The 25,858-nt window shown below is 51.3% G+C and overlaps 1 pseudogene; it reads left to right on the top strand.

Annotated features, from left to right (window-relative positions):
- The first annotated feature begins 24,103 nt into the window (after positions 1–24,103).
- Positions 24,104–25,012, top strand: LOC128942806 (olfactory receptor 14C36-like; annotated as a pseudogene).
- Positions 25,013–25,858: the final 846 nt, after the last annotated feature.

Genomic DNA, 25,858 nt, shown 5'->3' with positions numbered 1-25,858 from the left:
CCTCCCCTTCTCAGGCCGCCCTGCCAGCTGAGAAATGCTCCTTGGGCCTTGGCCTTGGCCAACAGCCCCTGGGCTCAGCTCCTCTGCAGCTCATCACAAACACTGTTTGCTCCAGGCACTGCTGCTGCCCAACCAGCTCCTGGTTCCTTTAGGAGCAGCCCTGGGAGCTGTTTTTGTTCCCTCAGTGGCACAGTATATCTGTTCTCACATTGCCAAAGAAAGCTATTTGATGCCAAGTGTGGCCAGGATGAACCATTGCTGGGACTGAAGCCCCTCTCTTGGGGCCCTGCAAACAGCGCTCCAAAAGGAGCCCTTGGAGCCCTCCTGGGCCAGCGACTCCCTCTGAGTGGGGCCTCTCCCAGCCGGGAACTCTCCCGTTTGCTGCACTCGGGGATCCGCAACAACGATGGAGCCTGGGCCGATCCCCCCACTCCTCAGGCTCAGCCCTTCGCCCACTGGGGAGATGCCAAAGGATCCACAGTGAGCATTTCCTGCCCTCAGGGGAATTTCCCACAGGTGCCTTGCACTGACTCTTGGTGTCTGTGTGCACACAGGAGTACCTGTGTGTGGGAATCCACAAAATCAGAGGTTTCTGGGAAAGCTGCAAAAGGCAGGCCATTGAGACAGCAGAACTGTGGTTAGAGGTAAGCAGCAGCCATGAGATAGGTCAGCAGAAAAATTATTTAAACTGTAGCAAAGCAAGGACAAATAGAACAATGGTCTGTGTATTAACGCTTGTCTAAATAACTCTCTAAGCTAAAGAAAGGTTTATCTAGCAAGATATTAGGAAGGTTGAAGCTTAATAATGGAGCTCTGTGCATTGTGTTTTAAGGCTTCCAAGTAGGCATTGTATTTGAAATAGGCAAGGATTGTTTTAACCCAAAGTACGTGTACTTATTGTGATATGATAGAACTACTGTCAATGTGCTTTTGCTTTGTGTGATTGGTCAAGAAATTTATAAAGTAAGTTGTAACATCAAGTTCTTTGTCTGCTGCCTGGGATGTGAGCTGGTGGCATCTTCCCATTGTCATAAGCATGTAATGACACTGTTGCTGAAAAAATAAAACAGCTCGAGGCGTGTTCCACAGCAGCCTCGTTCTGTTTGTGATCTGTAAATAGCCCCCTGCTGGCATCACCTGTGCCAGGTGAGGGGCTTGATTGCCTTGGATAGCTGAGTCAGTCAGATATCCAGATATCAGTAAGTAATTTAAATCATGAGGTCTAAACGAAGTTAAATGCTGCTAAGAATTGTTCTTTTTCTAAATTTTTAAGTTAAATATGACTTATTAGCTAAGTAAAATATTGTTAAGCGTTACTCTGTTAAATTGCTAAGTCATAGGTTTTAAGTGAGGTTAAATACTGTTAAGTGGTGTTCTTTTGCTAAATTGTGAAGTTGAAGGTATCAGTTAGGGTTAAGGTATAAGTTAAGTCCTGTTAAGTTTGAGCTCTGCTAAGCTTTTGGGCCATATTCCTTTTATCCTTGCCTTCACTGTGCTTGTATATCGCACAGAAACACGGGGACAGTTCTCAACCCATTTCTGGTTTGATTGCCTAGATTTTCTTTGGTTTTGTTGTTGCTTTGTTTCCTTGGAGTGTCTGAAGTGTCCAGTCAGGAGCAGAGTGACTCTTGCCAAGGAACTTTGTGCTGCTGTTGGTTAATATTAAATCTGGTTTTTGCTGCTCCCTTGCTGGGGATTTTTTCAGCGCTCTCAAGCCCTCGTTCGTAACAGGGTGAAGGAGCCCTGGCCCAGGCTCTGGCCCTGGGGGACACGGGGATGCTGCTGGGAGGTCCCTGTCCCCCTGTGCCACCCCCAGGGCCCCGCCCCCCGTCCCCGTGTCAGGCTCTGGGGTCGATCTCGTGGAACATCCTCTGGGGGAGGCTGCAGGGCCGGGGGCAGGGGGACCCAGGGGGACAGGGGACCCTGCTGTGCATGAGCAGGGTTGGACTGCTCTGGGGGGAGCTGTGAGGGGGGCCGGGGCAGAGTGACCTCCCCCGTGACCTCACACAGCCCCCGTGACCTCACACAGCCCCCGTGATGTCACACTGCCTCCTGTGATGTCACAGAGCCTACTCTGAGGTGTCATCCTGTGATGTCATGCAGCTGCTGTGTCATGTTGCAGAAGATTTTGTAATGTGACAAAGTCACACTGTGACATCACAGTCTGTTCTGTGACATCACAGCCTGCTCTGTGATGTTGCTCAGTCACCGAGTGATGTCACAACCCATGCTCTGATGTCACAGAGCCCCTCTTTCTGATGGCAATGTTTGCTCTATGGTGTCACACCCTACTCTATGACACCACAGTCAGCTCTGTGATGTAACAATCCCTTCAGTGATGACACAAAACCCTCTCTGTGATGTCATACTTCCACTCTGTAATGTCACAGCGCACACTTTCACATCACACCCTGCTCTATGCTGTCATACAGCCATGCCATGATGTCACAGCCTGCTCTGTGATGTCACACAGTCCCCTCTATGATGCTGTAGCTGCTCAGTGACCTCACACAACAAACTCTGTGATGTCACAGCCCAATCTGTGACCTCACACAGCCCACTCTGTGCTGTCACACAGCCCCTTGCTGACATCACAGCTGCTCTGTGCTTCTATGACACAGCCACAGAGGAGCTGCTGTGACAGAGCCCCCTCGGGGACATGCCACAGCTCCTGCCAGTGCTGAGCCCCTGTGAGCTCTGTCTGTGCCCTGCTGGTGTCCCTGAGGGGCCCTGGCAGTGCCCCAGCTCTGCTGGGCTGTGCACAGGAGCTGCTCCTGGCCAGAGCTGTCTCTCTGCAGCGCTGCCCTTGCCAGGAGCTGCCTCTGGGGCTTTGGTGCTCTTTGCGTCACACTCATCAGTGCCTCAGAGTGTGCTCAAAGAACTTCTCAAGAGCTCAAAATCAGATTCCAAGTCCAAAATTTCTGTAACTTTTAATGGGTCTCACTGAGGGACACAATTCAGAAAGTGTCCCCAGGCCCCAGGCAGAGCAGAGAACTGCAGGCACTGATGCAGCTGCGGACAAAGAGAAGCCAAGTCTTGGGGCCCTGGGCCACAGCAGGGTCTGTGCCACCAAGGCCTGGGAGAAGACACCTTGTCCTGAGGCCCTGGGGCCTCCTGGCACAGCCCCAGCCAGGCTGGGCACTGTCAGCCCCTTGTCCTGTCCTCAGCATCTCCCCCTAGCCCACATCCCAGTGGCCTCAAGGATCTGCTGGAAGGAGTCCCTGGGGAGCCTTGCTCAGCAATGGCCCTGGGGGCTCCTGAATGCTCCCTGCAGGGACTGCAGGTTTTTCAAAAGACTTTAGGTTTGGCTTTTGCCTTGGAGTGTCTGAGAGGTTTGTGCAGTCATGGCCTCCAATTATCTGCTGTACTTAGTCCCTTGAGATTCTTTGTCACTAGCAACATTCAGTGGGACTCATTAATGCTTCAAGTTACTTCAGTTATTTTACGGTACTTGGTGTTTCCCTTTTGATACAGACTCTGTGAGAGGTTTGTGCATTCATGGCCCCAATTATCTGCTTTAACGAATCCCTTGAGAGCTTTGTACTGACACTCAGTGGGGCTTATTAATGCTTTGAAGTACTCAAGGATTTTAAGGTACTTTGGATTTTCCTTTCTACATTGAATCTCTGAGAAGTTTTTTTTCTGCAATCCTGGCCTTCGATTCTCTCTTTCAGGAGTCCACGAGGAGCCTGTGCTGGGATCGACCTCGGTGGGACCCATTCATGCTTTGAGACACTTTGGGGTTTTCTTCTGACTTTGACTCCTGGAATGGTTTGTGCAATCTCTTCTCAGGCCCTGCGGTTCAAGGGTTCAGCTCCAAATGCACCACAGGGCTCATTAGGATCAAGCAAGTACTGACAAACCATGGCTCTGCCTTGATTTACCTCTGGTCTTGTCCTATTCATCAGGAAGTTTTCCTTTTACAGTTATGGAGAAATATTTCAATGAGCTTCTAAGAAATATGTAATCCTTTTTTAAAGACTGTATTTTATTACTCTTCTCTTTTGAGAAGTGGTGATTGCAGCATTCTGTGCTTGATATTGATGTAGGGCCACTCCTAAGGAGGTCTGGCCAGGTCAGACAAGTTGTACTTGTCTAAGAAATATGTAATCCTTTTTTAAAGACTGTATTTTATTACTCTTCTCTTTTGAGAAGAGGTGATTGCAGCATTCTGTGCTTGATATTGATGTAGGGCTACTCCTAAGGAGGTCTGGCCAGGTCAGACAAGTTGTACCTTTCAGCTGACCCAGTGTGGACAACCTTTCCTCACATTCCCTAACCCCATGTGAGAAATCATTTTCGCTTTCAAAAATTTAAATGGTTTATTAAGACCTTATCAAAATACAACTGAAGGGTCTTGATTTTCGTTTCTTTGATGTGAAATGAGTTCCCCGGTCTGAATCATTCCTATTTACCATCCCATATTGGGGAATAATTGATTCCAGAAATGTTTCACTCACAGCATTGGCACTGGCTTTCACACTGGGTACCACCCAATGAGTCACATAATCTACTATCACTGGCAAACACTTCCACCGTTGTACCTGGGGAAGCTCAGTAAAGTCTACTTAGATGTTTTGAAAGGGCCTTAAGGCTAGTTCTCGCCCTCCTCTGGGTGTTGTCCTCATGATTTTCTTATTCACTTGTTGACATATCATACACTGTTCAATTACTTGCTTAGCTATTCTGAAAATTCCTATGCAGCCCCAATCCCTTAGAAATTGATCACTTAGCACTTGTGTACCCCAATGTGTTGTTCCATGTATGCCTTCTAGTATTTTCTTGGCAAGGGGCTTATTCAATATTTGCCTCCCATCTGCTCATCTCCACTTCCCTTTGTTATCTTTCTTGGCTCCGATTTTAAGGAGTTCTTCCTCTTCTGTCCCACTGAATACAGGGATTTTTTGCATTTCTCTCATGGGTGCCAATACTATTATTAGCTTTTCTGTCTCTGATTCAGTTGCATTTTAAGCTTCTAAATCAGCTAAATTGTTCCCTCATGCCTCCTGAGTCAGCCCCTTTTTATGTCCTTTAACATTTACCACTGCGACTTCCTCTGGTAATTTTAAGGTTTCTAACACTTTAATCAGTCCCTTTCCCTTTGAATTGAACAGCCCCCTCTCTTCCCAAAATTTTCCAAAGATATGCACTATGCCAAAAGTGTATTTTCAGTCTGTATCTATTGTTCCCCTTTTCTGTGCTAATATTTCCAGAGCTCGTTTTAGGACATACAGCTCCCACGCTTGGGCTGACCAGTTGGAAGGCAACTTTCTCTTTTCTATGGCTATCAACCCTTCATGTACTATAGCATACCCTGATACCCTGTGCCCCTTTATTACCCATGCAGATCCATCAATGTACAATCATCTCCCTCCTTGGAATGGTTGATCTTTTAGGTCCTCTCTTGCTTTAGTTTGATAGTTTATAACCTCTAGGCAATTATGCATTAGTTTGTCACTTGGTTCTCCATACAAAAACTGGGCAGGGTTGAGTTGGTTACTCACGATCAGTTCTAAATGACTATTTATTAAGATAGCTTCGTCATTTAGCACTTAGGAATCAATGAGTAATTTCTCAGCCTTTTGGCTTAGGATAGTTCTAACTGAGTGAGAGGTGTATACTTTGAGTTTTTTCCCAATGGGTAATGTTTTGCTTTATGCAATGAGTAGGGCAGTCACTGCCACAGCCTGAATGCAGGTTGGCCACCCCCAGCTGACACGGTCTAGCAGTTTTGCTAAATAGGCCACTGGTTTCCTGGATCCTCCCCAGTCCTGGGCTAATACTCCATGTGGTACTCCTTTTTCTATATCTACAGATAGAAGGGTTTGTCTAAGGCAGGAAGACTCAGTGCTGGTGCACTGACTAACTATTGCTTTAAAAGCTTCAAACTTTTGTTCGTTGTCTCTTCCCCACCTAATCTCTTCTTCAACTAACTTTTCATACAAAAACTTGATGGCCTGTGTGTATCCTTCAATCCACAGCCTACAATATCCCAACAGGCCTAAAAACCTTCTGACTTCCCTCTTAGTTTTTGGCCGTGGGAGTGAGACTATCCCTGTAATTCTTTCAGGGTTCAGCTGCCAGCTCCCTTGTCACATGTCCTAGGAATTTTACTTCCCGCTGTACAAATTGGAGTTTCCCTTTTGATACCCAAAGTCCTTGGTCCCCCAGAAAATTTAACAACACTATGGTGGATTCTCAAACTTCTTTTTCTTCCTGTCCTGAGAAAAGCAAATAATTTACATATCGGACGAGGTTAATCTCAGGTTTGATGGAGAAAAGTTGTACTACTTCTCCTGGCGCTTGACCAAAGAGGTTTGGGGATTCAGAAAACTCTTGGGGTAACCTAGTCCAGCGAAGCTGTTGCTTCCTCCCAGAATCGGGGTCCTCCCATTCAAAAGCAAATATATCCCACTTCCCTCTGCCAGTGGGTATGCCCAAAAAGCATCTTTTAGGTCTATCATGCTAAACCACTGGGATGTTACTTAGTGGTGTTTAGGGATTAGGCACTACTGGGTACTAAATCACAGCTCTTTTGTTCACTTCTCTCAAATCTTGGACATGCCTGTAATCCCATCTGACTTCTTTACTGGTAATATGGGTGCATTATGGGGGGACATTAATGGTTCTAAGGTCCTGTCCTCAAGTAAGTCCTTGATCAGTGGCCTTAGTCCTCATCTCCCCTCCAGGGAGAGTGGATGTATCGTACCCAAACTGGATGGTTTTCATTAACTTTTTTTATTACTATAGCTTTCATGTTCAATTTACCTCAGTTTTTTGGTTTTGCCCAAACCATCTCTTGAATTTTCTCCTCATTTTTTTCCCTTAATTGGAGAAGCCTAACTACCATTTTCCCTTTCTCTGGGAGCACTCAAGAGAATGTCAAAATGCACCTGTAAATCCTGTCCTAATAAATTTCACCCCACTTCTGGAACTAATAGAACATCCCCAATTCCTATTTCTTTTTTCCTCCAAACTTTGTTTGCTTTATAACTGAGGCTTTGAAACTTTCCCCTTCTTAATGTTTGAAAAGACAGGTGTCAGCTAATCAAGGCAGGAGCTACCCCTGAAATGGAAAATGTAAACCCCCTCCCTCCAAATTGTTATAATTTTGAAATTAAGGGGGCTCTCAGGCACAGATATGGGAGCAGGAAATAACAGTTCTTTATTAGGGAAGAAAATTAAATGAATAAACAATGCAGTACACTAGAACAACATTGACAGAGTCACAACTCAACCTGACACCCTGTGGGTCAGGGTGTTGGTAGCAGTCGAATTGGAAATGTGGCTGCAGTCCTCCAGGAGTGGCAGGTGTGGTTCTGTTGGAGCAGGAGGTCCTGTAGAAAAGGATGTAATCTTCCTCTGAAGATTCAGTGGAAGAAGAGACAGCTGCTGTTCCTCTGGGGAATCCCATGGAGAAAGCTGTTCTGGTTTTCCAGAATCTCCAGATTATATCTGGGTAGCAATGCTTGGCCCCTCAGGGCAGAGCATCTCACAATGGGATGCTGTAGTTCTTATCAGTCATGCAGTGACATTCAATAGCCTGTTATCAGCAGATGTCCCTTCCTGAGCGAGGAGTGATTGTGAACACTCAGAGAGAGATAAGGAAAACTGCCCATTGGCAAAAGACAACTGCCATACAGATGGTAAGAATACATCCTGCCTTGCAATCTGGAACAGACTCCAGCATGGGCTCAGCTGCCAGTCACTCCCAGGTTCTTCCCTCTTGATCCCATTTGCTCACAACCACCCCCAGTCAACCTCAGTGTAGCCACACTCACTGCCACTATAATCCCAGTCACTTCCAGCATGATCACAGTTCATCCCAGTACAAGCCCAGTTGCTTCCAATCACCCCCAGAATGCACCCAGTGACTCCCAGTTCATCCCAGTTGCTCCCAGCATGATTCCAGTTGCTTCCAGCTGCTCCTGGTCACCCTCAGAATGATCCCAGTGGCTTCCAGTATATCCCATTTGCCCTCAACATGGTCTCAATTGCCCCTGCAGGCCCCTACTCCATCCCAGAATGATCCCAGTATGATCCCAGTACAAACCAGCCCCTCCCAGTGCTGCCACTGCTGGGATCCCCCAGCCCTGTGTGCGTTCCCCCATGGCGGATGTGCTGAGAGGAGCCCCAAGGGCTGGCAGTGGCCAGGCCGGGTCCCCGGCAAGGCCCAGTTTGGATGTGCAGCCCCCAGTTTGCCCACTTTGCCTCTCCTTTGGCCTGGGCCGGGTTCCCTCCGCCCGCAGCAGCTGGGAGCAGCCGAGAGCCCCGCGCTGCCCATCCCGACCTGTCCTGGCTCCATCCCCGCTCCTGCCGCCGGCTGCGAGGGCTGCAGGAACGGGGCACCGAGGGTGTGGCTGCTGCTGGGGGAGGAGGAGGAGGGATGGAAGAGGAGGAGTGGGAGGAAGAGGAGAGACAAAGGAGGATCAGGGAAAGGAGAAGGAACCATGAGGTGGAGCACTCCCTGAATTCACAGCCCCCTCCCATTGGATCATCACCCCCCATCCCACGGGTGCCCTGGACAGGAGAGCTCAGCCCAGATATCCTGGAAGGTCCCCCAATTAGGTTTTTTTGGGGGGATGTTTGGAGAATGAAGAAGTCCAAGGCTGAGTGGAAAAGGCCCCTTGGGGGGACATCGGGGATGGCGGTGGCGGCTGCCGGCAGAGGCAGCCTGGAGGAGCAGAGCCCTGTGTCCCCCAGGAGCCCAAAGGGGGGAGCCCAGAGAGGGGGGGGTGCTGCCATTGGCGGGAGCCTCAAGAGCCTGGAGAGGGGCAGGGGGGACTCCTTGGAGCTGCTGCAGCCCAGAGAAGAGAATGAGGGGAGAAGGGAGCCTGGGAGCCCAAAATCCCCAGCATCCCTAAGTGGGGAGATGGAAAAGGGGGAATCTTTTTTGATTGCTGGGACTCCCAGCAGCTGGGGAGGGCGGGGACCGGGTAAACAGAGGAACCCCAATACAAGCGTGACCCCCAGCAGCTGGGACAGGGGGGAATCCCCAAACAGGAGAGACCAGAGACAGGGAACTCCTGGGAGGCATTTTCAGGGCTGAATCTTGGTGTTTGGGAGGTTTTTATGGTCACCAGGTGGCTGCTGATTTCTAGAGATGGACTTGCACAAAGGGGCCTTCAAACTCAATGTGCTAATTCCTTGTTTTCCCCCTAACCAGGACTTCCCATTCCCAAGTCTTGGCCGCATGGAGGAGAGGGAGGTTTTGAGGAAGTGGAAGATGCCCAGGGACACCCAGGCAGGTGAGGAGGAAGTCAGTGCTCCTTTCCCCCGCCCTCCTGCTCCCAGCCCAGCATGGCCCCCAGCTGCAGGACAACCCCTCTGCCATCTCCATCCTGCTGGGGATGCACTGGGAGGATCTCCTTTCCCTTCCTTCTGGCAAGGAGGCAAATCCCATCCTCTCCTTGTCCTTCCTCCCCCAGGGAAGGAGCTGAGGATGGAGACCAGAGAGGACAAATTCCCAGGGCAGAACCTCGTGGAAGAGGCTGTTTTGAGTGGCTCCATGGCAATGGGGAAGAAAAGCCCTGGATGTCCCACAGGAGGAGGGGCTGCAAACCCAGCCCAGGATGCTCTGAGGAGGAAAGACCCACCCTGGGCCAGGAAGGTGAACAGAGCTTCAGCCAGAGCTCAGAACTGGTGGTGCATGAGCAGCTTCACAATGGGGAGAAGCCCCACAAGTGCTTGGAGTGTTGGAAGAGCTTCAGGCAGAGCAGCACCCTGATCAGCCACCAGATGATCCACACCGGGGAATGGGCCTATGAGTGTGGGGAGTGTGGGAAGGGCTTCAGCTGCAGCTCCACCCTTGTGACCCACCAACGCATCCACACTCGGGAAAGGCCCTACAAGTGTCCCCAGTGTCAGAAGAGGTTTCAGACTAGCTCCACTCTCCTCCTGCAGTAGCAGATTCACTCAGATGAGAGGCCCTTCTGCTGCCCTGACTGTGGGAAGGGCTTCAAACACAACTCCACTCTCATCACCCACCCTCAGGCATTCACATTGAGGATAGGCCCTACAAGTGTCCCCAGTGTGGGAAGAGCTTCACTCAGAGCTCTCACTTGACCAGACACCAATGGAGGCACTGGTAAGCGAAGCCCTGCAAATGCCCCTATTGCAGGAAGAGCTTCATGCACTGCCCTAGCTTCATCCCAATGGGAGGATCCACGTTGGTCAGAGCCCTGGTGACCCACATTCCCAGTGATCTGCATTGGGAGGACACCTGGCTGGCTATCCTTTTAGTTTTGTCCCAATTTCCTCTTGATTTGTCATTATCACTTAAAAACACCTGAAATAGAACTAAAAGGTAAGAAATTGGTAAAAGATGTCTAAAGTTTCATCAATTAACAGGTACTTGACCAGGACTTCATGGTTTTGGGACATATTCTCAAAGATTTATGGGTTCTTTAGGGATTTCAGGAAGTGTTCTCCATATCTTTGCACTCTGAAAGTAAAGACAGATTGATCTGACACCTCAAAATGACTCAGTCCCACCAAAAACACCACAATCTTACCCCAAAAGGCTCAACCCAACCTCAAATTGCCTTGTTCGCATCTCAGAAAAACCCAGTCCCGTGCCAAAATTACTCAGTTCCACAGCCTCGACAATGAGATGGGATTGGAAGGAGATGGGGAGAAGTGGGATCCAAATTTGAGGGTGTGGGATCAGGATTGTGTGGGGCTGGGTGTGTGGGATGTATTTTGATATTAAATAAAACTTTCAGAATTATTGATTTCTGTCCCATTCATTTTCAGTCAGTTGCAGTTCTGTTTTTAGAATGCCGCCTTCTCAGCTGATTGTGTTTGTGTCCTCCTTTCTCTCCGGCCTTTCTCTGCCTGCTCTGCTTCTCTCTCAGTGTCTCCCTTGACCCAGGGGAGCTCCCACCAAAGACCCTGCCCTGATTTAATTCCCCATCCTGGAGCTACAACAACCATGGGTGAAGTTATTCAAGTGGGCAGTGAAATGTCACTCTAAGATCTTGCTCCACTTGGCTTTTGGCACCTTCTTAAAAGCTTTTCCTTTCAGGGCAGAAACATCTTTTCCTGGCTGGGAACTGGAATTCCAGCCCCTGGGAGTGTGTGCCATGGATGCCAGAGGGGCATTCCCGAGACTCCCAGGGTGCTGCTTCTGCCGTGCCTCCCAAGGAGCTGTGCAGGGCCAGGGGACAAGGTCCAGCAGCCCTGTGGGCTCCAGAGCACACAACAAAGGTGGCTTTGCTGGACATTTTCCAGCACATTTCTGTCTGGAACCAGACGGAGGGAGGAAATGGAAGCGAGTCACTGACAGAATCCTGAACGATTGGGGTGGGAAGGGACCCTGCCCATGGGTTACGATTTTGCGAGGGAGAGATGTCTCTGCCCCAGTGAAAGTGCGAATGAGAGCGTGGGAGCACAACCTGTGGATTGAAGAAATGGGGAGGAGAGAGGGAGTGAAAGAAATAGGAAAATGATCTCAGAGAGAGAAAGAAATAGGAAAGAGTCTCAGAGGGGGAGATAGAAGTAGGAAAATGGTCTCAGAAACAGAAAGAAATATAAAAGGCTCCGGCCCGGACTGCGCAGCTCCCGGGGACACCCGGAGGGCGCAGCGCCTTTCACAATTCCAGCCAATCAGAGGACGCGCTCAACAATTCCAGCCAATCACAGCTTTTTTCGCCAATGACTCCCGGTTGCCAGGCGGATCCGCAGAGCCCAGCGGCCCCGGAGCGGAATTTGGGGCTCGGGCCGGGGGGACGGATCCGCCGCGGGGGGGTCCCCGAGCCCCCTGCCCAGCCCTGGGGCCGATCGGGGGCTCCCCCACCCAGCAGCCGGTGCTGCGGGGCCGCGGGGCAGAGCGGTGGGAAAGGGGTGTCCGGGCTGGGAGCGGAGGAAATGCGGGAGGAAGAGGAGGGAGAGGAGGAGCAGGAGCGGGAGCGGGAGAATCCCGGCGCTCGCAGCGCCCGCACGCTGAGCCTGCAGCACCCCCTGCCCCGGGAGCATCGCCCCCAGCCCCGAGCCGCAGGTGAGGGCGGAGGCCGAGCTCGCCCCGGCTCCAGCCAGGGGTCTCCGGGAGGATTTTTTTGGAGAGTGTTCGGAGCCGGCAGATCCCGGAGTCGAGCCCCGGATATCTCCGGGCTCCCTAAGAGGAGCTTTTTCGGGGGGAGAGGAGCCGCGATCGCCCCTCGGGAGGGTCCCGGGGGGTCCACGTGGGGATGGCCCGGTACCGACAGGGCGGGACATTGGCTTTGGGGATCCCCGTGAGAGCCGGGGCTGTGGAACGGGGGACCCCCGGGGCGGGGAGAGGGGAAGGGGCGATACCGGAGCTGAGGGACCCCCGGCAGCCCGGACATGAGGCGGGGACGGGACCTCCTGGCCGTGACAGGGGCGTGTCCTGGGGTGGCTTCATGATGCTTGTACCCTCCTCGGTCTGTTTAGCCCAGAAATGAGTTTTGTGCCTTTAAGGCTGGTTCTGAGAGTGAAGGGGAGGAGGAAGAAGCAGCAGTTTGTTTTCAGAAACTGCTCTCATTCCTTCACATTCCGGCTCCTGGATGGACAGACAGCAGGACAGAGCTCTCCTTTGCTTTTAGTTAGTTTTTAGGTCTCTGAGGCAGAGAAGTTCCCTGGACTGTGGTTTTTCTTTTTCTTTAGAGCTGTTTAAACCTGCTCTGGACTGAACACCCAGAGAGCACCGGCAGCCCCACCTGTGGCCCATCTGGCCAAGCCTGGGCTGTGGCATTTCCAGCAGTGGAGGGACTGATAAGAGATGGAGTGAGCTGAGCTGCAGCCCACGGAGGGACTTTCTGAGTTTGTCATCCCTTTTGCAGCAGCAAGAGGTTTTATTGTTTAATATTGCTCATTTTTTTGTGCTGGTGAATGCTTTGCCTGTAAAATAAACAGGTTTTTCCCCTATTCTCCATGGAAATCTTTTCTCGATCCAGTTGGAGGAGGGGCCGTTTGAATCTGCTTTCTAGAGGAAAATCTTTTGGAGATTTTCTCCCAGATTTGCCCTAAACCAGGACGGGGCGGTGGGGAGAGGGGGGAGCCCCAAGTGGCTGGATTGCGGGGAGGCTGGAGAAGGGGACCCGAAATGCCCCCAGCATCCCTAAGCAGGACCCTGGAGAGGGGGGATCCCCAGGACCCATGGGATCCCCAGCAGCCCTGAGATGGGGGACCACCAGAACCCCAAAGGGATGAGACTGGAAATGGGAAACTCCTGGTGGCTTTTTTTTATTCACTCTTGATTTTTGGAGGTTTTTATGGACATCAGGTGACTTCTGGAGATGGACTTGGGCAGGAGGAATCCCCAACCCAAGGCCTTCACACCTTGTTTTTCCCCCTAACCAGGATTTCCCATTCCCAAACCTTGGCCAGATGGAGGAGGAGAAGGCTGCGAGGAAGAGGAAGGAGCCCTGGGATACCCTGGCAGGTGAGGAGGAAGTCAGTGCCCCTTTCCCCCTCTCTCCAGCTCCATCTCCCTGCCCAGCACGGCCCCCGGCTGCAGGACAACCCTGGTGCCAACGCTGTCCTGCCGGGGATGCACTGGGGGGATCTCCTTCCCCTTCGCTCTGGCACAGTGGCAAATCCCATCCTCTCCTTGTCCTTCCTCCCCCAGAGAAGGAGCTGAGGATGGAGACCAGGGAATACAAATCCCCACAGCAGAACATGGTGGAAGATGCCATCTTGCGCAGCTTCACGGTGCAGGAATCCAACAGGGAGGAAAAGCCCAGGAGATCCCTCAGGAGTAGGGGCTCCAAATCAAGCCCGGGGTGATCTGAGGAGGAAAAACCCACCCCGAGACAGGAAGGCAGCTGGAGATCCAGCCAGAGCTTAGAGCTGGTGGTCCATGAGCAGCTTCATGACAGTGAGAGGCCCTATGAGTGCTTGGAGTGTGGGAAGAGCTTCAGGAAGAGATTCAACCTGATCTGCCACCAGAGGACCACACTGGGGAACGGCCCTTCGAGTGCTTGGAATGTGGGATGAGCTTCAGCCACATGTCTGACCTGGTTGTCCACCAGAGGTTCCACACCGGGGAGAGGCCCTACGAGTGTCCCCAGTGTCAGAAGAGGTTTCAGACCAGCTCCCATCTCCTTGTAACTAAACGAATTCACACCGAGGAGAGGCCCTTCTGCTGCCCTGACTGCGGGATGGGCTTCAGGCACAACTCCACCCTCGTCACCCACCGGCGCATCGACACTGGAGAGAGGCCCTACGAGTGTCCCCAGTGTGGGAAGAGTTTCTCAGACCGCTCGTTCTTTACCCAACACCAAGGGACGCACCGGTAAGGGCAGCCCTGTGAGTGCCCCAACTGCAGGAGGAGCTTCATGCACTGCTCCAGCTTCATCCCCATCAGAGAACCCACATGGGGTCACATTGGTCAGAGCCCTGGTGACTCACATTTCCTTTGATACACAGTGGGAAATGGCTGGTGTTCCTTTTATTTTGCCTCTCTTTATCTTTTGATTTATCTCTCTCCCTTTAAAACAGAGAAAATTGGGCTAAAAATCAACAAATTCATCAGTGGCATCTAAAGCCTCACATTTTACTTGTGTTTTGGGGGAATCTTGGATTGCAGGAGATATCTGGGAGGATATGGGGAGGGGTTGGGGGGTATTTGGTTTGATTGTCTTTATTTCTTGGCAAAAGACGAGAGGGATATATTTGTCAGCTCAAAACCGCTCAATGCCACAGAAACCTCCGCAATCCCACCCCAAAATTACTCAGTTACTGAGTCCCTCAGAGTAGAAAAGGGTTGGAAAAGGATTGGGTGAAGTGGGCTTCAAATCAGGAGGGGTAAGATGGGCGTTGGGTGGGGCAGGATGGGTTGGATGGGGTTTGAGAGGTGGGAAATGGTGGAAGTATGGCTTGGGAAGGGGGCGTTGATGTCCAGGAGGGGTGGGATGGGTTGAGGTTGGGATTGGGGAGGTGGGCTGGGGTCTGGAATCAGACAGCCAGAGTTTGGGGATGATGAAGGGAGGGAGAGCCCATTACTGAGTTTTTGAATAATCCACATTCCTGAAAACATTTTGAGGTCTCTCATGTTTCTGAGGCAGTTTTGGGGCACTCCCCAGCTTTCGGGGGTTTTCCTGAGAGCAGCTCCATGGAGCCCCATTGCCAGGGGTGGTTGCCTTGGGCACGAGCTCAGAGCTGTAGCCAGAGTCCGTTGCCTCGGTGCTGGAGAGCAGAGAAATGATGAACAGCCCCAGACATCTCCAGTGTGTGTTTGGGGGCAGGGAGAGTTCTGCACGGGTGGGGTGGTCACTGGCCCACCCCAGCCACTGCAGCCTCTGGTGCAGCCCTAAAGTGGCTGCCAAGCCCCTGGCACCCCAAAAACCCCACCTGGGAGAGGGACCAGAGCAGGTCTGGCTGTGACACGGGTGTGACACTGACACATCCCATGGCCCCGGAGCTCGCAGCAGCTGAGATCCAAGACTGACTGTGGATATCTCTCTCCCTCTCTCTCTTCTCCTGACTTCATCTTCTCAAAATCTGCATAACTTGAAGTTGGACAGGTTAGAGTTTGCTCAGTCAGTGCTTTGTCAAGTGCTTTACTGTAATTCAATGCTTTTTCAGATTTCCCAAATACCTCATTGTCTGAAGTTTGCAACTAAACATTTGTTCTCCACCCTCCTGAGAAGTTTGTTGTTTTCTCCCCTTGGCCATCTGTCCTGCAGCCTGTGCCCCCTGTGCGTGCTGCTCCTCTGCCCTGGCCAGCTGCACTCGCCCATCTTGCTGTGCCCCAGCATTTCTCACCCAGCGTTTCTGTGCCCTCCCTGGGCTCCCTGCACCCAGCGCTGCCGGCTCCTGGCACACAGAGCCAGGGCAGGAGCCCACCCTGCCAAGGGGCTCTGGAGCAGGGTGGGGGCTGCGATGACTTCTGAGCTCAGCAGCTGCTCCTGGCATGGTTCCATGGAGACCGAGCACAGCAACGCTGCTGAGCATTGTCCCTGCTGAGGGTCACACACTGCTGGGGCACATTCCCTGCCTGTAGCATTGCTGAGCATTGTCCCTGCTGAGGGTCACACACTGCCGGGGCACATTCCCTGCCTGCAGGATTGCTGAGCATTGTCCCTGCTGAGGGTCACACACTGCCGGGGCACATTCCCTGCCTGCAGGAGTCATGCCTGACCCAAGCACTGCACTGATGGCTCCACTGCTGCTTTCCAGCAAAAACAGGGGAAGGCAAACTGTGTGCAGCTCATGGTATTTTAGAGTGCCTAAAACTTGCCAAGTCATCGATCTTAGAGGTGGGATGCATTTTGAATTAATGGCATGGAGAAATAGTGTAAGATGGAAAAGGGGAGCATAGAAATAAATTGAGGAAAATATTTCAGATGATTCCTTACCATTTTCATTTCAGTTCTGGAAAGCTGTTTCAGTTTTCCAGGAATCTTCTCTGTAATCCTGTCTGCTCTTTTCAAAAACCTTTCCTGGAGAATGAGGTCGAACTCCTGTCACAAGATGTGCCACCACCTGCAGCTTCTCTTGGCTTTCCACACTGTGCATGCAGCAGGACTCTTGCAGCAAAGCAGGACAAAGGTTTTGAGGACTTGAAAACTTGTCCTTTCTTTTCCTGGTAGATCGGGCAGTTGTGCCGTGGGTAAGGTTTTATATTGTTACTGTTCCAGGCTAAGGAAACAGGAGATGGTACCAGGAATTGTTAGGTAATACAAGCCTGGCTGAATGCAGAGAAAGAATTTCCAGAACCTGCAGCCACAAGTGGAGAGTTGTGTGATAATCATTCCAACCTGTCAGTGGACACCTTGATAATGATCTGGAATGTGAAAATGGTCTGACAGAGGGAGCTTGTTTCTGAGTTCAGTGGGGACGATTCCACATCTGGTGCCTTGGTGCATAAATCAAGAGCAAAATCAGTTCATGAGAAGCACCAGAACAAGCTGGACCTCCCAGAGTAACTGACTAAAAGAATCTGAAAAGGAGAAATGCAGAGAATGACTTGGTGAACCTTGCCTGGAAGAGGGGTGATTTTTTTCTAATAACTACTAATCCATTTTGGGTTTTGTCTTTCTTAGCAAGGCCATTTGCGTCCCAGATTTGCCATGAAGGGAGAAGCCTGAGCTTGTGAAAGTGCCTGAAAGACGCCCTGTTCCTCTGCAGGGACACTCAGGCTGGAACAGGAGATGGAGCCCTCTCTGGGGAAGCCTCCTCCGAGCTGGAATTTGTGCCGTGCTGGGAGAGGAGGAGGAGGGGGAGAGCGCTGGCGCTGTGTGGCAGGAGCAGGAGGTTTGGGCCGCAGGACATTCCGTCTGCGCCGCTGCCCCGCAATGGGCGGCCGTGCCCGGGCTCTGGGCCTGGCCCCGCGTGTGCTGAGCTCCCTGGGCTGGGCTCAGGTTCCCGCTGGGACTGGGCAGAACCTGGGCTCAAACTGGGGGCAGCAGCAGTGCAAAACACCTCTGGGCATCTGCGTTTCCTGCTGCTGGGAAGGGGCAATGAAGCGAGTTGAGAAGTTCTGGTTTCTGCTTCTCCTGGTGGATTTTTTAATTTAATTCCCCACTATGGAGGCAATTTCTGTGGTGGCCTCTGTCAGTATATTCTATTTCAAGAGCTTCAGCAACAGGGCTGTGTTTGAGCACTGCAAACGTGGTCTGTGTGGCTTTAATTCCCCTCGCCTTAGTGCTCAGAGGCTGGAGGGCATTCCAGTATCTGCTGATCTTTATGTCCGAGACAAAAATACTGACTTCACTGTCATGAAAGCACCGTGGGTATAACCAACTGAAAGAAGCACTTGTATTTTTATAGATAAAATTCAGGTGGCAAGCAGAAGAGGGCCAAGAGCTGCCATAATCTGCAATTCCCAAGGCAAAGGCACCAGCAGCCTCCTACTGTCAGCTCAGGGTGAGTAAAACAGTGCTGTAAACAGCGCTGGAGGCCGATCCTTTCTTCCTCTGAGGGCTGGCTCGGGGAAGCACAGGCGGGCCCTGAGCAGTCAGGGCTGTGTGTGGGTGCTAGTTGCTGTGCTCCAGAATTGAGCTGTTAAAAGCCCTTGGGAGCCGAGGCAGGAGCAGGCGGGAAGGGGCCGGCGCTGCTGCTGCTCCTGGCCGGGAGCCCCGGCTGGGCCGGGCCGGCGCCCCCTGCGCTGCGGCTGCTGCTGCTGCCAGAGCCGGGCGGGACTCGGGGACAGGGAACGGACACGGGGGGACAGCAAAGGCCTGGCGGCTACAGGGATGGTGGCGCTGGGGCCAGCGCCAGCACAGAGCTTCAGCCCGCAGTTAACCCCGAGGGAAACGCTGGGGAAAGGCTCCATTTCAGGCCATCTTTACTCATGGCTGGGAAGGGACAGAAATAAAAGGAGAACAAGCAGGGCCCGCCCCCTTCTCCTTTGGGAGGAGCCCCAGGCCTGAGGCTGTGAGGGGCCATGGGGGCCATGAGGGGCTGTGAGGGACGCTTAGGAGACATAAGGGTCTGTGAGGGTCTGTGGCTGCCCAGACGCTGCGGGGAACCTAGGGTCCATTGTGGCACAGCAAGGCCTTGTGGAACCAAAGGGACCATGTTGACACTATGGACCCTCATGGTACCACAGGTCCATTGTTACACAGCAGCCACAGCAGGACTGCAGAATCAAGGAGATCACTGTGACACTGCACAACCTTATGGAATCAAGGCATCCATGTTACGCTACTGAGCCTCATGGAACCAAAGGTCCATTGTGACACTGTGGAACCAAGGAGACTGTTGTTGGCAGTAGGAAAGCTCATGGAACCAAAAGTCCATTGTGACATTATGGGGCCTCATGGAACCATGGAGACCATTATGACACTTTGGGACCCACTGGAACCAAGGGGCCATTGTGACACTGTGCTGCCTCATGGAATCAAGGAAACCATTGTGAAACTCGGGGGTCCCAAGGAACCAAGGGTCCATGGTGACCTTGTGCAGCCGGGACTGTCACAGAGGAGCCACTGTGACACAGCGAGGGCGCATGGAGCCTACAGGCCATTGTGACACATCAGGGCTTTGTGGAACCACGAAGCCATTGTGACATTGCAAGGCCTCATGGAAGCACGGGGCCATTGTGGCACTGCAGAAGCAAGGGGAACACTGTGACACTCCGGGGCCTCATGGACCCAAGGAGACCATTTTGACACTGTGGGGTCCCATTAAACCAAGGGAACATGGAACAGGTCTGGGTAGCTGGGCCTCCTGGGGACCACCTGACAGGTCCAGCTCACCTTGGCATGTTGAGGGCTGCTTCTCATCTGCCCCTGAAGCACTGGGGCTCTGGGCTTTCGATCTTATGGGAGAGAACTGTCCTTTTCCTCCAGGGGCCCATGGCCAAAACTGGGATTCCTTCTCCAATTTTCCTTATATGCACAGATTGTTCTCAGATGAAATCTGCCAGGACAGACAGATCTGGCTGCCTTGGCCATCCAGGGCCACCTCTCATCTGCCTTTGAAACACTGGGACCATGTGCTTTTCTTTCTTATGGGAAAAAACATCCATCTTGACCAGTCGCTTATGGCCAAAATTTGGCATCTGCCTCCAGAATTCCCTATATCCAAGGATAGCTCCCAGACAAAGCTGCCAGGACTGACAAGTGTGGCTGACCTTGGCTTCCTGAGGGCTGGCACTCATCTGCCTCTGAAACACTGGGGCTCTGTGATTTCCTTCCTAATGGAAAGGACTTGTCTTCCTGTCCAGGTACCCATAGCCAAATATGAGATTCCACCTTCAAAATGCCCTATGTCCAAGGAGAGTCCCTAGATGAAAGGTGGCAGGACAGAGAGGTCTGACTGTGTTGGCCTAAGGGTGGCCACCTCTCATCTTCTTCCAAAACAATTAGACTTGGCATTTTTCTTTCCTACTGGTAAAAACCATCCATCCTGACCCGGTGCCCATAGCCAAACCTGGAATTCTACCTCCAAAACTCCGTACATCCAAGGATTGCTCCCAAATGAAAGCCAGGGAGGTCTAGCTGCCCTTGCCGCTAGGGAGCTGTCCCTCACCTGCCTCGAAACACTGTGGCTTGATGCTTTCCTTCCTATGGAAAAGAACCATCCTTCTTGTCAAGGAGTCCAAGGTCAAAATTGAGATTTCTCTTCTGAAATTTCATATATCCAAGGACTCCTCCATGACAAAAGCTGCCATGACAATCAGGTCTGGCTGGCTTGGGAGCCAGGACAGGAGCCACCTGTCTCCTCATCTGCCTTTGAAACACTTGGGCTCTGTGCTTTCCTTCCTATGAAAAAGAACTGTCGTTCTTATCTACAAAGAAATGGTCAAAATTGGGATTCCACCTCCCAAATTCCCTATATCCAAGGGTTACTTTCATACAAAAGCAACTAGAACAGAGAGGTCTGGCTGACTTAGGCCTCTGATGACCAGCTTTCGTCTGCCCCTCAAATACCGGTGTTCCGTGCTTTCCTTCCTATGTAAAAGAACTGTCCTTCTCCTCCAGGTGTCCATGTCTGAAATTGGGATTCCACCTAAAAAATTATGTATATCCAAGGGTGGCTCCCAGGTAAAATCTGTCAGTACCATCAAATCTGGCTGGCCTTGGCCTCTGGTGACTGCCCCTGCAACACCGGGGCTGGGTTCTTTCCTTCCCATTAAGATCCCTGGGACACTCTGGGAACCTCATGGAACCAAGGGGATCATTGTGGCACCACTGGAGCCCATGGAACCAAGGGGCCATGGTGACACAGCAGCATGGAGCACAGAGACCATTATGACTCTGTGGGGCCTGATGGAACCATGAAGACCATTGTGACCCTTCAGGGCCTTGTGTCACCAAAGGGGCATTATGACACCTCAGGTCCTCATGGAAGCAAGGGACCATTGGGACACTATGGGGCCCTATGGAACCAAGGGAACAGGGAGCAGGTCTGGCTGCAAGCACCGAGCCCGGCCGGGGTCACGGAACCATCTGCAGGCCCCGGGTGAGATATTACCTCTTTCAGTGCTTCCATCCTCCCTCGAGTGAGAGAAAAGAACAAAGTACAAGCACATACAGGAGCAACAGGAAGACACCAAGGTCATGAAGAGGAAGTCGAGTCCCAGATGGGAGGGATGAGGAGATGTCCTGATCTTGGGGCTGAAATCCTCTTGTAAAGCTATGGAGAAGGATGTAACTGATACACCAGACTCTGTTTTTCCCTGTATCGCATTGAAAATTATGGAGACTTGACTTGTTCAGCAAAGGCCTCCATGCTAAAGTAAGCAAATGTTGAAGTAGCTGTGATCCCATGAGAAGTTAGAACATTGAAAAAGGGAAGAGTGATGAGATCCTGTGCCTTCACAGGGAGAAGAAAAAGATCTCTGTTCTCAGAGATGAAGATGATTTCAGAAATAGATGAGGAAAACCTTTGCTCTTAAACAGCTCATCTTTAAACTAATGCCCCATAGGTTGACATGGCCCATAAACACATCTGTAAAAGAGCTTTGAAAAACTGGGAGGGATGTCACAATTGCAGATTTTTCTGGGCAGTTGCTATTCATGGAAATTGAGAGCCACAAGAGAAGTGTTTCTTCTGGAGAAGTCTCCATAGCATGAAAGAGAGACTTCTCTCCCTAAGTGAGCTCAAGAAAGACTATTCCAGTTCGGGGTAAACTGACTGAAAATTCTAGGTTTGTCTCTCTATATTGTCAGTAAGAAAGAAAAGGTTGCAGGGAGAGGAGAAGTGTTCTGAAAGTTTTGTTCTTCTTACTCTTTCTTTTAGTTGCTATTGATGAACTTTTCCTCATGCCCTCTTAAAGTTTTGAGCCTGCTTTGCTGTTCTCCTAACCTTATCACACAAGAGGAAATGAGTAAGTGTATTCTACTGAGTGCACTGGTAATTACCCAATACTGAACCCACTACAATAATTGCTGCATTCTCCAAGAAATCTCAAATTGGTGAATGAAAACCACTACAGAAATATTTCTGATGAACTGCACTAGAGCAGAGGGAAATCAAGGCAGAACCATGGTTTGTCAGGACTTGTTTGATCCTAATGAGCCACACAGTGCATTTGGAGCTGAGCCCTGGAATCTCAGGGCCTGAGAGGAGATTACACAAACCTTTCAAGGAGTCAAAGTTAGAAGAAAACCCCAAAGTGTCTCAAAGCATGGATGGGTCCCACTGAGGTCCATCCCCTACACAGGTTCCTCATGGACTCCTTGGAGGACAGAACTGGAGGCCAGGATGGCACAAAAACTTCTAAGAGATTCAGTGTGGAAAGGAAAATCCAAAGTACTTTAAAAACCTTGAGTACTTCAAAGTATTAATAGGCACCACTGAGTGTCAGTACAAACCTCTCCAGGGACTCGTTAAAGCAGATAATTGGGGCCATGATTGCACAAACTTCTCACAGAGTCTGTATCAAAAGGGAAACACCAAGTACCGTAAAATAACTGAAGTAACTTGAAGCATTAATGAGCCCCACTGAGTGTTACTGACAAAGCCTCTCCAGAGACTCATTACAGCAGATAATTGGAGGCTATGATTTCACAAACCTCTCAGAGACTCCAAGGCAAAAGCCAAACCCAAAGTCCTTTGAAAAACCTGCAGTCCCTGCAGGGAGCATGAAGGAGCCCCCAGGGCCATTTCTGAGCAAGGCTCCCCAGGGACTCCTTCCAGCAGATCCTTGAGGCCACTGGGATGTGGGCTAGGGGGGGATGCTGAAGGCAGAACAAGGGGGTGACAGTGCCCAGCCTGGCTGGGGCTGTGCCAGGAGGCCCGACGGCCTCAGGACAAGGTGTCTCCTCCCAGCCCTGGGTGGCACAGACCCTGCTGATGTGCCTCAAGGCACCAAGACTTGGCTTCTCTTTGTCCTCACCTGTCATCACTGCCTCCAGTTCTCTGCTCTGCCTGGGGCCTGGGGACACTTTCTCAGTCATGAACCTCGGTGGGACCCATTAAAAGTCCAAGAAACTTTGGAGTTGGATTCTGACTTGGAGTTCTGGAGAGGTTTCTTCTGCTCTCTCTCAGGGACTGATGTTCAGGGCCTGAGCACAAAGCCCCAGAGGCTCATTGAAGTCCCTGTGCTGTGTCTGTGCTGCTGAGCTGGGCTGGGCTCCTGGCACAGAGGTAGCTCCTGGTAACCAAGAAGAGCTTCAAAAGCACATTTCTCTTGATGAGCAGCTCTTCTGCCAGCCCAGCAGGGCTGGGGCACTGTCTGCAGCCACCCCAGGCACAGCACAGAGGCGCAAAGAGCTTCAATCAGTCAGGGCTGGGAAGGTGCTGAGAAGTGCCTGGGGCAGAATCACTGCCCGCCCTTGGCACAGGAACCTCGGGCTGCAGGACAATGCAGCTGCATCTCCTGGAGTGATCTCCTGAAGCTGGAACATCCCAATGCCTACAGACTCTGTGAGTACATTCTCTGATTGTCTCTTCTGCAGAGCAGCCGGGGTGCCCAGGGCTGTCGTGCAGAGCAGGGTCCTGCAGTCCAGGGTGCTGTGCTGGGGCAGGGACTCTGCTGCCTGCCAGGGACAGCTCTCAGCCAGCCCTGGCAGCTGCAGCCAGCACTGGGGAACAAGATCTGGGTGGGAGGAGACAGCTGGTAAGGCTTGGAAGTGTTCTCCTTGTGAGGGGAGGACGCTGCATTGTTCAGGACTGCTCTCAGCATGGCATTTGACTGCAGAACATTTCTACGTAGATTATACATGGAGCGCAGGAAGGCAGGGGTGGCATAAAAGGGAAAATCCTGCTTTAATAATCTATTGCTCTGGGTTGCCAGGATGGGAAACTGGAGATATATTTTCATTTCTCAGTTCAGGTGGACAAAAAAACAGTGTTATCTAAGATCTGGATAAACCAGGGAGTGACATAAATCAGCACAGGGCCCATCACAGTCAGCATCAGTGTCCCTTTTGCAGCCTCCTCAGGGTTGCTCTGATGTTGCCATCAGACCCTGCAGATCCAGAGCTCCCTTGGGCAGTGTCAGAGCTGGGAGGGGTCTGCAGGGCAGAGCTGAGCCCCCAGGGCTGGGCTGGGCTCTGGCAGCACTTGCAGGCCCCAGCCCTGGGCACAGGGAAGCAGCTGCTGGCAGGGACAGCTCCAGGCAGCAGAGCCCTGAGCAGGCAGAGGGGGGAAAGTGCCCCCAAGCTGTGCTGGGATATTTAAAGTCCTTTCCAAACCCAGCTATTCCATGATTACTTTTTCTACAGATCCTCATGCCAAGACACAGCATATGTCCAACAGCAGCTCCATCAGGCACTTCCTCCTGCTGGCATTGGCAGACACGCGGCAGCTGCAGCTCCTGCACTTCTGCCTCTTGCTGGGCATCTCCCTGGCTGCCCTCCTGGGCAACGGCCTCATCATCAGCGCCGTAGCCTGCGGCCACTACCTGCACAAGCCCATGTTCTTCTTCCTGCTCAACCTGGCCCTCAGTGACCTGGGCTCCATCTGCACCACTGTCCCCAAAGCCATGCACAATTCCCTCTGGGACACCAGGGACATCTCCTACAAAGGATGTGCTGCACAGCTCTTTTTCTTTCTGTTCTTCATTTCAGCAGAATTTTCCCTTCTGACTATCATGTGACACGACCGCTATGTGTCCATCTGCAAACCCCGGCACTACGGGACCCTCCTGGGCAGCAGAGCTTGTGCCCACATGGCAGCAGCTGCCTGGGCCAGTGCTTTTCTTTATTCACTGGTGCACACAGCCAATACATTTTCCCTGCCCCTGTGCCATGGCAATACCCTGTGCCAGTTTTTCTGTGAAATCCCCCAGATCCTCAAGCTCTCCTGCTTTAATTCCTACCTCAGGGAACTTAGGGTTATTGTATTTTCCATCTCTTTAGCACTTGGTTGTTTTGTCTTCATTGTTTTCTCCTATGTGCAGATCTTCAGGGCTGTGCTGAGGATCCCCTCTGAGCAGGGATGGCACAAAGCCTTTTCCACCTGCCTCCCTCACCTGGGAGTCGTCTCTCTGTTCATCAGCACTGCTGTATTTTACTACCTGAAGCCCCGTTCCGTGTCCTCCCCATCCCTGGATCTGGCACTATCTGTTCTGTACTCAGTGGTGCCTCCAGTCCTGAACCCCCTCATCTACAGCCTGAGGAACCAGCAGCTCAAGGCTGCAGTGTGGAGACTGATGACAGGATGGTTTCAGGAACATTAAACTATTGAAGTGAAGGGAGATGACCATCCGATTGATGAGCATCGACTCCGATTTATTGATCAAATCAGCCACCTTTTATAACAATGTTAATTGACTTCATGCATATTGCAAAATTCAAGCTCACGATAGGCTACAGAAAAAACTCCAACCCTCCTTTTGTTTACAATACCTGTGGTTTGTTTATTGAAACCAGGATCAGTGTTCTCACCGTGATATGAAAAGTTCTCAAAACCTTCATATCTGTTCCCAGAGCAGCCAAGGACAGAATGTTTGCCTGTTATGAGAAGACTGTCTGAGAATCTTATTGTTTATAAAAATGTGCTTGAAAATCTAATTATTTACAGAATCAAGCCTGGGAAATGCTGCTTTACAGCTATCTTTTACTTTTCCATCAGCTGTATACCTTCATGGCCTCTTTCTTTAAGCCATGCTTGAACCAGGCTCTCCACATTAAACTGCTGGCCAATTTCTGCAAATCACTTGTAATAAAAGTCATCTTTGATACTTCTTGTTTGTTTGGTTGTGGTTTATCTTTCTTTTTTTGTTTTAATTTAATAATATTTGCACAATGAAAATCCATTGTTTGTGTCATTTCTCATTTTCTTTCTCTCCACCTTCCCTGTGACCACAGACTGTGTCAACGAGGGGCTGCACTCTTGGTGTATGTGAAGGAACTAAAGGATCTTGCAGCAAAGTTTTCTACAGAGATGCCCTTTTGTTGCCTTCTCTGGAGCTGCAGCAGCAATGTCGGTGTGCAGAGCTGGGGGCAGATCAGGGCTGGCCCAGCAGCTGTGCCCAGCAGCAGCAGCACTTGGTGTTGCC

This window comes from Melozone crissalis, unplaced genomic scaffold, assembly GCF_028551555.1.
Source record: "Melozone crissalis strain CALT ecotype California unplaced genomic scaffold, PUWL_Pcris_2 ptg000043l_1, whole genome shotgun sequence".
Lineage (NCBI taxonomy): Eukaryota > Metazoa > Chordata > Aves > Passeriformes > Passerellidae > Melozone > Melozone crissalis.
This window is presented reverse-complemented; position numbering and strand designations above follow the sequence as displayed.